General features: G+C 36.4%; 1 protein-coding gene and 1 long non-coding RNA gene across 2 annotated transcripts in view; both read right to left on the minus strand.

Annotated features, from left to right (window-relative positions):
* Mid1 overlaps positions 1-15,486 on the minus strand; it is an 80,414-nt gene that overhangs the window by 34,392 nt on the left and 30,536 nt on the right. The window lies entirely within an intron of this gene.
* Positions 2,968-5,047, minus strand: LOC138402274 (uncharacterized). Its single transcript, XR_011236707.1, has 3 exons — positions 4,982-5,047; positions 3,904-4,040; positions 2,968-3,814 (listed from the first exon to the last, which is right to left on the minus strand). It is a non-coding gene; the product is annotated as an uncharacterized lncRNA (long non-coding RNA).

The raw sequence follows: 15,486 nt of genomic DNA on the forward strand, positions 1-15,486 counted from the left end.
AAACTCAGATTACAAATGTAGAACAGGCTATTTTTTCCATAATATGTGATTATGCATAGTGGTTTAAAACTTTGATTAAGTAATCGGGGATCCGGTGTTCGATCCCTGGCACGCACCTCTAACTACCTATTCGGGATTATGTGTGTTTTAAGCATTTAAATGTGAGGACACTAGCGGCTTTGAGATTTCTACACCTATGATGTTCTCTAAAGTGTATGCAGTCTACCTTGGCCTAAATTCTTCTTATTCTGAGAGCAGACCCGTGCTCAGTAGTGGGCCGACGATGACTTGACGATGGTGATGATGGTGATGGGTGATTATGATTTTTTATCCATATCCATACTAATGCGAAAGTATGTCTGTATATTATTTTGTATATTACTTTTTCACAGCCCATCCTTTAAACCAATTTCGACGACATTTACATTTTTGGTACAGAGATGGCTTATACCTCGGAGACGGACACTTTTTATCCCAAAAAATCGAAGTGATCCCTTGCTGACGATTTCCCTGGAATCATGTAGATAATTCAACGATCAAAAACACGTTACGAATTATGATTAAAAAATGCATGAAAATCCAAAATGCATGCATGCATGATTATCCAACCAACCACGAGTTAAAAAACTGCTAACAATCGCTTCAAACTTTTAACACTCCACCGTTTTTCCATTGAGGGGCTTTAAACTATATTGTGCAATATTCCCAAAAATATTTCATTAAGTATTTAGGTACATAAAATTTGTACCCAAATGAAGCAAAGTGGGCCATTGAGTCGAGGCGCACTCCCACAAGAAACTTTAAAAGAAAACCGATTCTCGAGTCCAGAGGCACTTATAAAGGATCTCAAATCCATGTCCGACAAAGTGTTACACTTCAAGACACTACAAGTACATTATCCCGGCATCGTAAGTGGTAAGCGAAGTATCAATTTTAAAAAATGTCGGCTTTAGGTACTTGTTATGGAATGGATAATGACAGAGTTGGCTAATCATTTGTCTTCGAATTAAAAAATATAACAAGTAACACAGAATCTGACAAAACCATCATCTAAAAGAAATATAGAGTATAACTACTAGCCGACTCGCTTTAGCTTCGTTTGGGTGGAGTTTCTGAAAATCCTTTCTTAGAATATCTACATGCCAAATCCATAGTTTCTAGTGTTCTAGACCCAGCGATCGGAACTCTTAAGTTTACTCTGACTCTGTTCAAATTTAGTATGTCAATCCATCAAAATTTCCTTTTATAATATACTAGATGATGCCCGCAAACATGTCCACGTGGATTTAGGTTTTAAAAATTCCGTGGGGATTCTTTTAATTTCTGGGATATAAGGTAGCATATGTAGCCTAAAGTAGTCTTCGAAATGTAAGCTATCTGTGTACCAAATAGATGAAGCCCACGGCTTCGTCCACGTGGATTTAGGTTTTTAAAAATCTTGCGGGAAATGATTCATTTATCGTGACAACAGTAGCCTATGCCCGTTCCCGGGATATAAGCTATCTCTGTAATTTTCATCAAAGACGATTAAAAGAATGAGCCATTAAAATGTAGCAGACAGACAGACAGGCACATTTCGCTTATAGTAGCAATTTCACCAGCAATCACAAAGTGGAGACTGTCTTATAATAATAATTTTTCATAATAAATAATAATTAGTGGATAGTATTAATAAGACGGTCAGAGCGCGCGCTATCGGCTCGATCGCCCGCTTCGTCTCCAGTTTTTAGGTCAAGCACTCGTCTGGCCTTACATCTCACCCGCTCTTAGAAATTTATTGAGAGCATAAATTTCACTAGCCGTATTGTATCAGCGCGGAAGATGCTCTGATTACTAGGCTATCATGCAGATTTCTATGATAATCTAATTAATCGCTCGCGGTCTTCTTCGAAAAGCTGTAAAACTAACCAATCTCATTAGTGCCTCATTTAGACAAAGACATGTACCTGAGGTATATGAAGTTGCTGTGGTTATCATGATTGGTAAACCGAGGTAGTCACCCAGCTGGTATTGTACCTATCTATTTATTATAAGCTGTGATATTCCTGTAGTTGAAAATAATACCGTTGCGTTACCATAATACGAACTGAAGAGTATCATAAAGCAAAAGTAGAAAGTAGTTTAAGATATTATAATTATATTAGGCGACATTGGACTGTGCACTTAGTCTAAAATGAGTCGCAAATTACTCGTACCACGTGGTAGCCACCGCGTGGCGCTCATTGCTTTGTAAAGTACGCATAAATGCACCCTAGTCACAAGGTGACGCTGGATGCACGTCCGAACTGCTCGGCCCACGTGGGTAACCTGTATGCTATTTCACCTAACATTGTGATAGAAAGAGATAGACTCAGTGATGAGCAGTGTAGCGAGTGCATGCGCTCACACTAGCGTCCGGATATATTGATGATGGCACACAGATAGTTGGACAGATGTCACCGATGAATTTTTGTAAATATATGATTTATGAAGGAACTACTTATTTCAATTATTATTGTATAAGATTTTATGGAAGAGCGGGGTCGCCTGCCACGAGTACTCGTAGCAATACTAAAACAGTTACTGGGATGGTCCCAATTACTACGCACTATGTGAAATTGTTTTACCTACTGAAATAAATATTTTTTAATTTTGTTTTGAATGATAATGATTACCTACTTATCTTTTGATGAATACTATAAAATCTCACTTACATACATACCTATTAGGTAACTACTGCCTCAGCGTGTATAAACAACTCGTATATATTATAGAAATCCATACTTCTATGAAGTGTCTGTCTGTAATTTCGAAATAACTACCGCAAGCTCATAATATTGTTATTTGAACTGTACCATAACAGCTGAATCAAACGTTTTTAAAAACTGTCTGTCTGTCTGTCTGTTTGAACGGGGTAATCTTCGGAACGGCAGAACCTATTTTGACGGGACTTTTACAGACAAGTAGAGGATTAACAAAGGATACTTTTTTAACCGACTTTTAAATAAGGAGTTGTGTTTTTCTACCTATGTACACAGAAATCTCCGAGATTTCTGAACCGATTTGCGTATTTTTTTAATTGATAAAGAAACTTTGCAACATTGTCCTATATAAAATGTCATTTTATATAGGACACACAGGATTTCAACTCCTCAATCCTGATGCTGCAGGGGACATGACCACCAAAACTTATGGGATTTTGAAACTGTCGGTTATAAATTGATATTGGAGGTAGGTACCTATATCTACCAAGTAAAGACTTTATCATTGAACTCGAAGACCCACTTCTCGACCCTGATGCTGTACCTAAGGAATTGCATTGCTAAATCGTGGTGATCCCACGGAATTTTAAATGAATCATCGCCCACGCCCGTTCGGTACCCTCATTCCGCACATTGTTTTGATTAGTCAGTCCACCAATCACAACAAAGCATTCTCCCCTGTCCCCCGCCAACATTTTACGATTTTGTTTTCATGTAAAACCTTGTATATGCGTACTCTAGGAGTTGAATTCTCTGTGCTGGCGGATTACCTATTAGGAACACATGATTACACATTCGTTTGTCTGTGAAAATAACTTTTGTTGCCTACACTTATCTATTAGTAGCGACTAAAAACTATATATACTATCTACTTGTGTATACAAAAGTCAAAATAAATTCCACTTTGATCTCAAAAATGAAAATTTTATTTTTATAAGTAGGAAGTAGGTACAATTCAATTTCCCTCTAAAAGCCCACTACACACATAAACACAATATGTATCATTTTCTGTTTCAACAGTCACATTAGATGTATCATTCGACGCAGAACTATTGAAGCTCTCCATTTCATTTCTGGAATTAATAAACATACAATCAACATAATTATATTGTGAGTATTATCTATATAGAATGTATGCAAAAAACATAGCATAACAACTTACAAGTATGGTATGGTAGACCTTTCAATATTTAGTACAGAATTGAATGTTGCAGCATCATGTTGGATTTCAGTGGTACGTATATTGGGCACATTCATTTTATTTTCCTTGTTTTCTTCTAAAAGGAATGTCTTGAGTCACTAAAATACAACATAATTCAGCATTGACAAATCTGACAACAAATAGTAAATCTCTATATTATATAAAAATGAATCGCTGAATGTGTTGCTGATCGCAAATCTCGAGAACAGCTGCACCGATTTCGCTAATTCTTTTTGATAATATTCCTTGAAGTACGGGGATGGTTCTTATGGAGAGAAAAATTTAAAAAATGTCCTGAAAAAGAATCGACTGTAGGCGGTGCGAAGTTCGTCGGGGCAGCTAGTAACATAATAATTATATTATCCTAATCCTAATCTAAATATATAAAAGAAAAAGGTGACTGACTGACTGACTGACTGACTGACTGACTGACTGACTGACTGATCTATCAACGCACAGCTCAAAATACTGGACGGATCGTGCTGAAATTTGGCATGCAGATAGCTATTATGACGCAGGCATCCACTAAGAAGGGATTTTTGAAAATTCAACTCTGGAGGGGGTGAAATAGGGGTTCGAAATTTTGTGTAGCCCACGCGGACGAAGTCGCGAGCATAAGCTAGTCTATAATATAAAAATAAATCAGTAAATGTCATCGCAAATCTCGAGAACAGCTGAACCGATTTCGCTAATTCTTTTTTTAAATTAGGTATTCCTTGAAGTAGGTACGAGGATGGTTCTTACCGAGAGAAAAATTTAAAAAATTTGAATCGACTGTTAGGCCGTAGGCGGAACGAAGTTCGCCAGGGCAGCTAGTGGAATTATAAATGTGAAAGTGTAGATGTTTGGATGTTTGTTACTCAATCACGCAAAAAAGGCTGAACGGATTTGAATGAAATTTAGAATTCTTAACTGGATTAACACATAGGCTACTTTTTATCCCGGAAAATCAAAGAGTTCCCGCGGGATTTTGAAAAATGTGAAATCCACGCGGACGAAGTCGCGGGCATTAGCTAGTATCTAAATAATATCAACTTACAAACACAGTGTCAAATTTTCAGAAGCTGGCTCTAAATGGTACGGTGTGATAGCATCATAATCTAATTCAATTAGATTTTTTGCTTTGTCGTTTCCTTGTCAAAGAAAATCCTGTGATCCACTAAAATAGAAGTATAATATATAAGTATTTATTAAAAATAAATAAATGTCATCATCAAATTCACCATCCTGGAGAACCTTGAAAACGACACTCGCGTCTATTTTTTATAAAAAGTGCTGGCCCGCCATCTTAGATTAAAAAATTAATGTCATTATCAAAACCAGCATCCTGGAAACCCTGAAAACGACACCCATTTCTATTTTTTGTGAAAAGTGCATGTCTGCTATTTTGGATTTGAAAATAAATGTCATTATCAAATTCAGCATCCCGGAAAAGTACATATTCAGTCAAATAAAATTCCCGTCGAGTCACATTGTTACTCACGTCGGGTGTGACTCACGGGAATAACCCCGAAAAAGTAATGGCATTATCATCACAAGATAATATTATGGTTTGGAAAGATTCTGATGAATTTTAATAGATCTCCTCTTTGCAAGGGATTTGCTTTTGCGAGTCTAAACCGTTTCTTTTTCCTCTTCCGCCAATCCATTTTTGTTTCTGTTACATGAAAACTCAAGTATATTATAATTAAATTGTCTAAGCACACAATATGACCTACATACGTATATTTGTAACTAGATGATACACGCGACTTCGTCCGCGAGGATATAGTGGTTTTTTAATCCCACGAGAACTCTTTCAAAAGCGATCACTATTTCAAATTTCAGCCAAATCCGTCTTGTACTTTTTGCGTGAAAGGGTAACAAACCTATACACACACACACGCAGATACAAAATTTCGCCTTTATAATATAAGTGTGATTTGACAACCCTGACTTTCGGAATTCGGATAAGTCCAAATTATATTTTATTACTAGTTGATGCCCGCAACTTCGTCCGCGTGGAATTAGGTTTTTAAAAATCCCGTGGGAACTCTTTGATTTTCCGGGATAAAAAGTAGCCTATGTGTTAATTTACACTTTTAACACTTTTATCTATCTCCATTCCCAATTTCATCCAAAACCGTTCAGCCGTTTTTGTGTGATTGAGTAACAAACATCCAAACATCCACACACACACATCACTACACCTATTATAAATGTGAAAGTGTGTTTGTTTGTTGGTTCGTTGGTTTGTCCTTCAATCACGTCGCAACAGAGCAACGGATCGAAGTGATTTTTTGCATGGGTATGGTTGACCTGGAGAGTGACATAGGCTACTTTTTATCCCGGAAAATCAAAGAGTTTCCACGGGATTTTTAAAAATCTAATTCCACGCGTACGAAGTCGCGGGCATCACCTCATCATCATCATGATCAACCCATCGCCGGCTCACTACAGAGCAGGGGTCTCCTCTCAAAGTGAGAAGGGTTTTGGCCATAGTCTACCACGCTGGCCATGTGCGGATTGGTAGAATTCACACACCTTTGAGAACATTATGGAGAACTCGGCATGCAGGTTTCCTCACGATGTTTTCCTTTACCGTTAAAGCAAGTGATATTTAATTAATTGAAACGCGTATAACTCCGAAAAGTTAGAGGTGCGTGCCCGGGATCGAACCCCCCGACCTCCGTTTAGAAGGCGGACGTCCTAACCACTAGGCTATCATAGCTTCACCTAGTTTATAATATTAGTAGGATATATGTAAACTACTACCACCAGCTGTCGATACGATGCATTCTAAAATAAATCGACCGACCGACCGACAGACCGACCGGCCAAGTACGAGTCAGACTCGCGCCCCGAGGTTTCCGTACTACAATAGTAAAATGTTTATCTCTAAATCTCTGTTTAGAGATAAGCATTTACAATGTAACTTAATTTATTACTACTATGTAACTAGAATTTCGGTACATATAAAAATGAATCGCTAAATGTGTTGCTGATCGCAAATCTCGAGAACAGCTGAACCGATTTCGCTAATTCTTTTTTTATAATATTCCTTGAAGTACGAATATGGTTCTTACGGAGAGAAAATTTTTAAAAAATTCCTGAAAAAGAATCGACTGTTAGGCGGTACGAAGTTCGCCGGGGCAGCTAGTGAAAAATAAAAATAAATAAATAGGTAAATAGTATTTTTTGACATTTTGCATGATAAATCAAAAACTATTTAGTATGCACTAGATGATGCCCGCAACTTCGTCCGCGTGGATTTAGGTTTTTTAAAAATCCCGTGGGAACTTTGATTTTCCGGGATCAAAAGTCAAAGTCAAATGATTTGTTCAAAATAGGTAATAAATTACTCTTTTCGATTGTCAGTTGTTGGATTTGTAAAATATAGTGTTGATAATTATTTCGCAAACGCTACGAGGGTTCCAAACGTGCCCAAGACTGAGAAGAGCCCACAGCTAACTCAGCCGGGTATTCTTTTTATTATCACCACTTTACAAAATCATAAATTAAACTTATTAGAACTATCACAAAGCCGAGCAACTCATTCCCAAGCTTACTTATCATTTAAATAATCCTTTACAATGTAATAGGATTTTTTAATTAGTTTACGTTTTATGAAAACTTTGAACTTATGACAGTCACTTTGAACTTATGACAGTCACTTTTTTTTTTAATTTATTTATTTTTATATACGTACAATAAATTTTCAAAAATATATTGATTATGCACTGTCATAATTTTAACTTCTCTAAATTTAGTTCTCAGTGACTCTCGTGGTCCCATACTATATATGGCTCGAATAGCCCTTTTCTGCAGCACAAAAATAGAATTTATATCAGCAGCATTACCCCATAATAATTCCGTGGTGCCACCTGAATCAGGGTTTCTACTGAAAACCAGCGCTGTATGTTTTTGTACTTGTGCAAGACAATATGCATTTATGCTGAGTAGGGACCTTTTTTTTTTGGGTTGTGCCACACATGACATACTTTATTCCGGCGCTTCTTCTACTTGAGGTTTTTTGACTTTATTACTCAAGTATAAAAGGCGCTGGGATAACCTAACCAGTTGGTAACTGGTAATGTGTGGTACAGCTTTAAAAAATAAACGTTTTTTCTTTTCTTTCTTTTTCTTTTCTAATAATATGCCATATGACATAATGCTGTGAAAGTAACTAAAATATACTAGTCTCGCCGTTTCTATGTCTGTCAACTGGCGAATCTTTTTTACCGCATATGCAGCAGAACTGTCTGTTCGATAAGTTATTTATATGAGAGCCCCATTGAAGTTTCGCATCTAACGTTATTTCCAGAAAAATAGCGGTATCCACTAAATCTTATTTATCATAAAAGTAGCCTATGTCCTTCCCCGGGATGCAAGCTATTTTTGTACCAAATTTCATCAAAATTGGTTAAATGGATGAGCTGTGAAAAGCTAGCAGACAGACAGACGGACAGATAGACAGATACACTTTCGCATTTATAATATTAGTATGGATAAAAATAAATAAAATCGGTTTTTGATGTACAAGTAAGGTCCTTTTATATGATATCACACTTGGTTTACTAATCTTACTTGAAAGTTGAAAATACTAACTATTCGTTAATGAACACATTTTTATTTATTTTTTGTGATGTAACCACAAATTCATTGTTTTCAGATTTTTCCCCTTACGTGTGTTATAAGATCTACCTACCTGCCAAATTTTATCATTCTAGGTCAGTGGGAAGTACCCTACAGGTTTCTTGACAGACACACTGACAGACTGACAGATAGACAGACAGACAGACAACAAACTGATCCTATAAGGGTTCCCTTTTCCTTTTGAGGTACGGAATCCTAATGATCTCTCTTTTTGCACTGCATTTAATCTGAATCCAAGAATTCCCGATCCGAAATAGCCGTACTAAGACTGTATCGTCACTTACCACCAGGTGAGATTGCAGTCAAGGGCTAACTTGTATCTGAATAAATAAATAAAAAAGTACTATTTGTACGAAGCGTTGCGTACTTTATTTGTAAGACGGACAGACAGACAGACAGACAGATAGACGGACAGACAGACAGACGGACAGACGAACAGACGGACAGACGGACGGGCAGACGGACCGATGGACGGACGGACGGACGGACGGACGGACGGACGGACGGACGGACAGACGGACGGACGGACAGACGGACCGACAGACAGACAGACAGAGGGTTCCGTTTTTTCCTTCTGAGGTACGGAACCCTAAAAATACAAAGAAATACCACCAGGTAGGTACCTACCTACCTATATTATTATACATATACAGGTACCTTTTTAGGGTTCCGTACTTTATAAGGAAAAAAGGGACCCTTAGGATCACTTCGTTGTCTGTCTGTCTGTCCGTCTCTCCGTCTGTGTCGTATCTGTCACACAAACCTATAGGATACTTCCCGTTGACCCAGAATCATGAAATTTAGTAGGTACGTAGGTCTTAGAGCACAAGTAAAGGAATAAATCCGAAAACCATAGATTTGTGATTACAACTTACAAAAAAAAATTAAAGTGTGTTAATGAAAAAATATTTAGTATTTTCAATTTTCAATGTATAATAAGTATACCAAGTGGGGTATTATATGAAAGGGCTTTACTTGTGTATTCTAAAACACATTTTTATTTATTTTTATGCATAATAGTTTTTGATTTATGGAGCAAAATGTCAAAAAAATACCTGAGTACGGAACCCTTGGTGCGCGAGCAACTCGCACTTGGCCGGTTTTTTAAAATTAGATAAAATAAATAACTAAACAAAGTTACTTACCTATTGTACTAGGACCACACGAGTAGATATCCCTACTAGGACCTCAACAACAAAGTCAGGTCAATAAACCAATGAATAAAATTGGTGTCCAAATTTCAAATTCCAGAGGTCAATGTACAAAATGCAATAAGTATTTGAAGGACTTATTGACTCTGCTCTGCTCAATCTTCTACACATTTGCATAGCCACTGATTTATAAGAAGAATAATCGAATAAAAATTAATTTTATAAAATCATTACGACTTTTGTTTTCGAAAACATAACAACAGTTGTCGTCATAGAAACCACAATATTACACGCGCAGCCGCGCGCCGCTGGGCTGGCCCTTCCCTCCGCCACCCGCGCGGTGTCTAATGTTTTGGGGTGAGAAGCATGATGATTTTAGCCGAAATCTAGCGCTTGAAAAGGGTTGAACAGTAGTTTGGGAAAAGTATTTTTGAGAAAAAACTACTGAATTTAGGTTTGCAAAGTAAAGTTATTTCAACTAATGAATAAATAAACTACGTGTAATGATAAATTGTTTTAGAATTTTCATATCCCTAATCTTATTTATTTACGCCCAAAGTTGTCATAGATTTAGTGTTAAAATAGGAATCTTTTGAGGCTCGTAACTTTTAAATCAATATTTTTTTCAATGTTTTAGATATCATTGAACCTAGATAATGACGAGATAAATCGATATAATTCTTAGTTTTGTGCGTACAATATCGAATATTGTTGTATTTTCCCTCCTACGTTTGTATGAAGAAAGCACCGAACTGAGCTGCCTTAAAGCGTATGTGGAAATGACAGCCAGGCACATCAACTACTTATCTAAAACGTGCTAGAACCGGGGAAGGCACGCCACATAATAAGCATGAAGAACTGAAGCGGTCTCGAGGGTGCTCACAATGCGGCCTGCGTCCGGATTACTCGTCAAACAACTCGAAAATTCCAAATCCATATTATTCACCTTTTGATACACCGCTCAAGTACCCGAGTGGCACTATACTGATGCGCGTTGGTACGAACGAGCTCACTCACACCACCCGTCACGGGATTTTCGTGAAATAAACATTTCAATCCCGACTCACAATGTGAATGTTTTTCAAGAGGCAAGTCTCACACAGGTTGTTAAATTGTTACTTTTATATTTAACTAAAGTTACTTAAAGGTACTTAAATTTTATTCCGTCTCAAAAATAAACACTTTTTATTTGGAACCGCAAAGCTAAGCTTCTTTGTAAAATATGTCGTGCATTGGGATCTTGGACTAATAATTACGAGCTTTAGAATAGCAAAGAATAGAGTAGAGTAGAGTAGAGTAGAGTAGAGTAGAGTAGAGCAGAGCAGAGCAGAGTAGAGTAGAGCAGAGCAGAGCAGAGTAGAGTAGAGTAACCTTACTCTACTCTACTCTACTCTACTCTGCTCTATTCTATTCTATTCTATTCTAAAGCTTGTACTTATTAGTCCAAGATCCCAATGCACGACATATTTTACAAACAAACTTAGCTTTGCGGTTTCAAATAAAAGGTGTTTAGTTTTGAGATGGAATCAAATTTTATTAGGTACTCTATTCTACTGAATAGAGTAGTACCTAATAAAATTTGCATCTCAGCTCAGCTCGTTTTGCTTCGCCGCCGCCGATACACTGCTCGCCTTCAGTGCCTACCTACCTAGCAGTTTTATTTTATTAATAGTGATTTCATGTAACAATAAGACGTTTTGTACTGCTACTTTAATGAAACTCTTTACTTTAATTAAAGTGCCAGCATTCTCTAACAGGAACAACAGCTTCAAGCAATAAGGATTTTAAACGGTTTATATTTTATACTTATCAAAGAAGTTCCTTATATTCTTATAAGATTTTGTTCGATATGACGTTTTAGTATTCATTAACATTACTTTAATAAAGTTTAATATAGATAGTATGCCATATTAATTATTATATTGAATTATACAATGCAACTTCTTTTTAGACTGACTAAGATTTAAAGATGTGCATTTTTATGAGAAAACTTTTTGACACGTCATTGTATGCTAATTATTATGTACTCATTTGTAGTACTATTTGTTCAAAACATTTACTTATTTTTGATACAGATTAGGAAGAGCGTGGACCCTGAGATACAGATTATTTAAACTTACTTAAGGGCTCACTACGCAACTGTGAAACGACTTACTTTTAATTCATTTCATTTCAAAAGGCAGTCAACCTTGAAATTTGAATTATTAGGCTATTGATTATGTCCTAAAAAAGGGAAATCAAGAACTAAAATGTTTACGGGTTTTTATTTCAGGAATCGGTGATTGGGTCATTGAAGAAGAAAAAACCGCGAAAGTGCTATTAAATTAGGTGGTTGTAATTGGAGACAGAGTTGAAAATACACCCTTTTTAGTTTTTTTTTTTCAATTTATTCCGAAAACGAAGTAAAATTTCTATAAGTATATGAAACTTCTTGCATTGTACCTATACTATATTATTATCACCGTTCCGTTTGAGTTGAAATCATAAAAGTTGTTCATCTATTAATCCACGGCGGCGCGGCGCGCGGGCGGGCGCCGATCAAACAGGCCGGGAATCAATATGGTCGCCTCCCAGCTGATCCGTGACCTCTACCCCCCGCGTTCCGCCACCCCCTCACTACACCACCCGCCAACTTAACGCTTCCTTACGAATTTTTCTCAAGGCGACCTCCCATATATTGTTCGGTGACTACGTCTGTGATCGATTTTGCTTGGGTTTAAATTTTTGAATACATATTATGTAATATTTTGTTCGATTATATCGGGACTGAGTTTCGTTTAAAATTCTGTCCCGTGGTTACTTAGCAACATTTGAGAACAACGTTGCTGAGTAGCTTATCGACAGATTACAGATAGGTTGATTGATTGATTTTATTAAATAAACATACAAAAAATTTGACAAAAAATAGGCTATATCCGTGTCCGGGATGCAAGCTACCTCTGTATACCATCAATAGATGATGACATCTTAACTTAACACAACTTAACACGTGGTTTTTAGGTTTTTTAAGAATCCTGTGGGAACGCAACAAAAAGTGGCCTATGTCCTTATGGTCGTGGGACACAAGCTATATTTGTAGAGAGGTTTGTCATAAAATGGGTCAAAAAGCTAGCAGACATTCAGACAAACAAATACACTTTCGCATAATTATAACATTAGTATGGATAACATTTACAATAATACTATTATTAAATACTTATTTATATTCAAAATTCCAAAAAGTTTTGAATGATATTATTATAACCGATCTGCTTCTAAAACAAATCAAATACGCATAAACAAGCTCTTCTGAATCGGCAAGGGTATTTCGGTTGAGATTGATTGATTGGATCTACTACTGGTTCGGAGTGTTGCTCCCACAGTGTGAGGTATAGATATTTAGTTATTTTTAGGGTTCCGTACCTCAAAAGGAAAAACGGAACCCTTATAGGATCACTTTGTTGTCTGTCTGTCTGTCTGTCTGTCTGTCTGTCTGTCAAGAAACCTTACAGGGTACTTCCCGTTGACCTAGAATCATGAAATTTGGCAGGTAGGTAGATCTTATAGCTGATATTTGGGGAAGAATCTGAAAACCGTGAATTTAGGGTTATATCACACAAAAAAAAAATTGTGGTCATGAACTAATAATTAGTCTTTTCAATTTTCGAAGTAAGTAACTAGTGGGGTATCATATGAAAGGTCTTCACCTGTGCATTCTAAAACAGATTTTTACTTATTTTTATGCATCATCGTTTTTGAATTATCGTGCAAAATGTCGAAAAAATACGACTGTAGTACGGAACCCTCAATGCGCGAGCCTGACTCGCACTTGGCCGGTTTTTTTTTTGTACATTCCTTTCCTCCTTCCGTTCCTCTGGTATTCCGAACCATTGGTAAATTAAAACTACCTGACTATTCATAAGTACTTGTAAAAAGTTTACATGAATAAAAAACATTATATTCTATTCTATTCTATCCATATCTACTAATATTACAAACGCAAATTTGTGTATGTCTGTTTCTAGTTTTTCATGGCCCATCCGTTCAGCCGATTTTGACGAAAGGTACAGATATAGTTTTCATGCCGGAGACGGACATAGGCTACTTGTTATCCCGGGAAATCAAAGAGTTCCAATTGGATTTCAAAAACCTAAATACATACGGCGAAGCCGTGGGCCTCATCTCATCATTATATAATAAAAGCAAAATAAATAAGAAATGAACTCATCCACCTTAGAAGGTAGCTCATGTGACGCATTTGATATAAAATCAGTTCTAAAGATAGCACTGTAATCATAATACGGCTATGGTGTAACTTTACGACCATAGTTATTATTTCTTTAGTGTATTTACAATACTTTCTAATAGGAAAGCAAGAACATGACAGAGGGAGAGTAAAGCATTCCGAACCAGTCAGTGGTAGATGCATTTGACGATCCAAAAGTACCTACGTCTTGTAAAACTTTATTTTAATTTTAAAAAATAGCGAAAGGTTCAGAATTATTATTATAGATCTAATAAAAATAACAAAATAGTGGACTATAAAAAAAGGTTATGAGTTCTATATTGATAATAATGCTTAGTCCACTTAAAATTTTGTTAATATATTAATGTAACTACTACTTACGTTACAGTTATTTTAAACTGGCGGACTGAAAAAAAGGTTGTTGGATCATTTAAAAATAATATATACCTATTAAAAGTCAAAAGTACGGTATTCCCTTAGATTAAGAACTAAAATCGTACGTACTATTGTTATTAACATACAGTTGACACATAGAGCAAATATGCCGAGTGCGTTTTCAAAATGTATGCACTACCCTGAGTACTACCTATATCTAAAGTTACAGACAGTTAATACACGTGTAAGGTTAAAAAGTAGAGCAAGGTGTAATATTACGACCATAGTTATTCTTACAATACGTGCAAATAAGGCTGGCTATTGGGGAGGAAAGGGGGTCCCCTTTCCTTATTCACTTTAAAGTGGAATGTTCAGAGGAAGTGGTGCCCGGTCTGACAAATTGTGTAACAAGGGTGGGTGAAACGTGACTTCAAATATTTTTGTGAAATCAGTTTTATTATAAAACATACTAATAATATAAATGCGAAAATGTAGACACATTTTAGTTGTTTTTCGTTAAAATATTGCAATACTATTACAATCATCAAGATTCAAGATTCTTTATTTGCAGGAATATTTTTTACAATGATAATATGTTATCAACTTATTCTAATCCAAGTTTAAACGCGAAACTGTATCTGGCTGTCTGCTAGCTTTTCACAGCCTATCCGTGTAACTGCTTTGACGAAATTTAGAACAGATACAGCTTGTATCCCGGGGAAGGATAAAAGCTACTTTTTATCCCGGAAAATCAAAATTCGGCATTTTTAAAACTAAACTCACGCCAAAGTCGTGGGCATCGTATTTAGTACAGAGATAGCTTGCATCCAGGAGATGGATAAAAGCTACTTTATATCCCACAAAATCAAATACTTTCCAAAGGATTTTAAAAAATCATGTCTAGGTTCGGGCAGCAAACTATCACTGTGCCTTTCATCAAAATCGGTTAAACGGATAGGCCGTGTAAACTAGCAGACAGACAGACAGACACACTTTCGCGTTTAAGTGTGGATTAGAATAAGTTGATGATAATATTATTGCAATGTTTTTACGAGAAACAAGCTTGTAATCAAACCGAAAGTCACGCTTGACTAAATTTTTATTGGTTGTATTTGCTGCGGCGGTTAAATTAATTGTTATTGCTCCATCAGGACCGTT

The sequence above is a fragment of the Maniola hyperantus genome, chromosome 4 (genome assembly GCF_902806685.2).
Source record: "Maniola hyperantus chromosome 4, iAphHyp1.2, whole genome shotgun sequence".
In the NCBI taxonomy this organism is placed as follows: domain Eukaryota; kingdom Metazoa; phylum Arthropoda; class Insecta; order Lepidoptera; family Nymphalidae; genus Maniola; species Maniola hyperantus.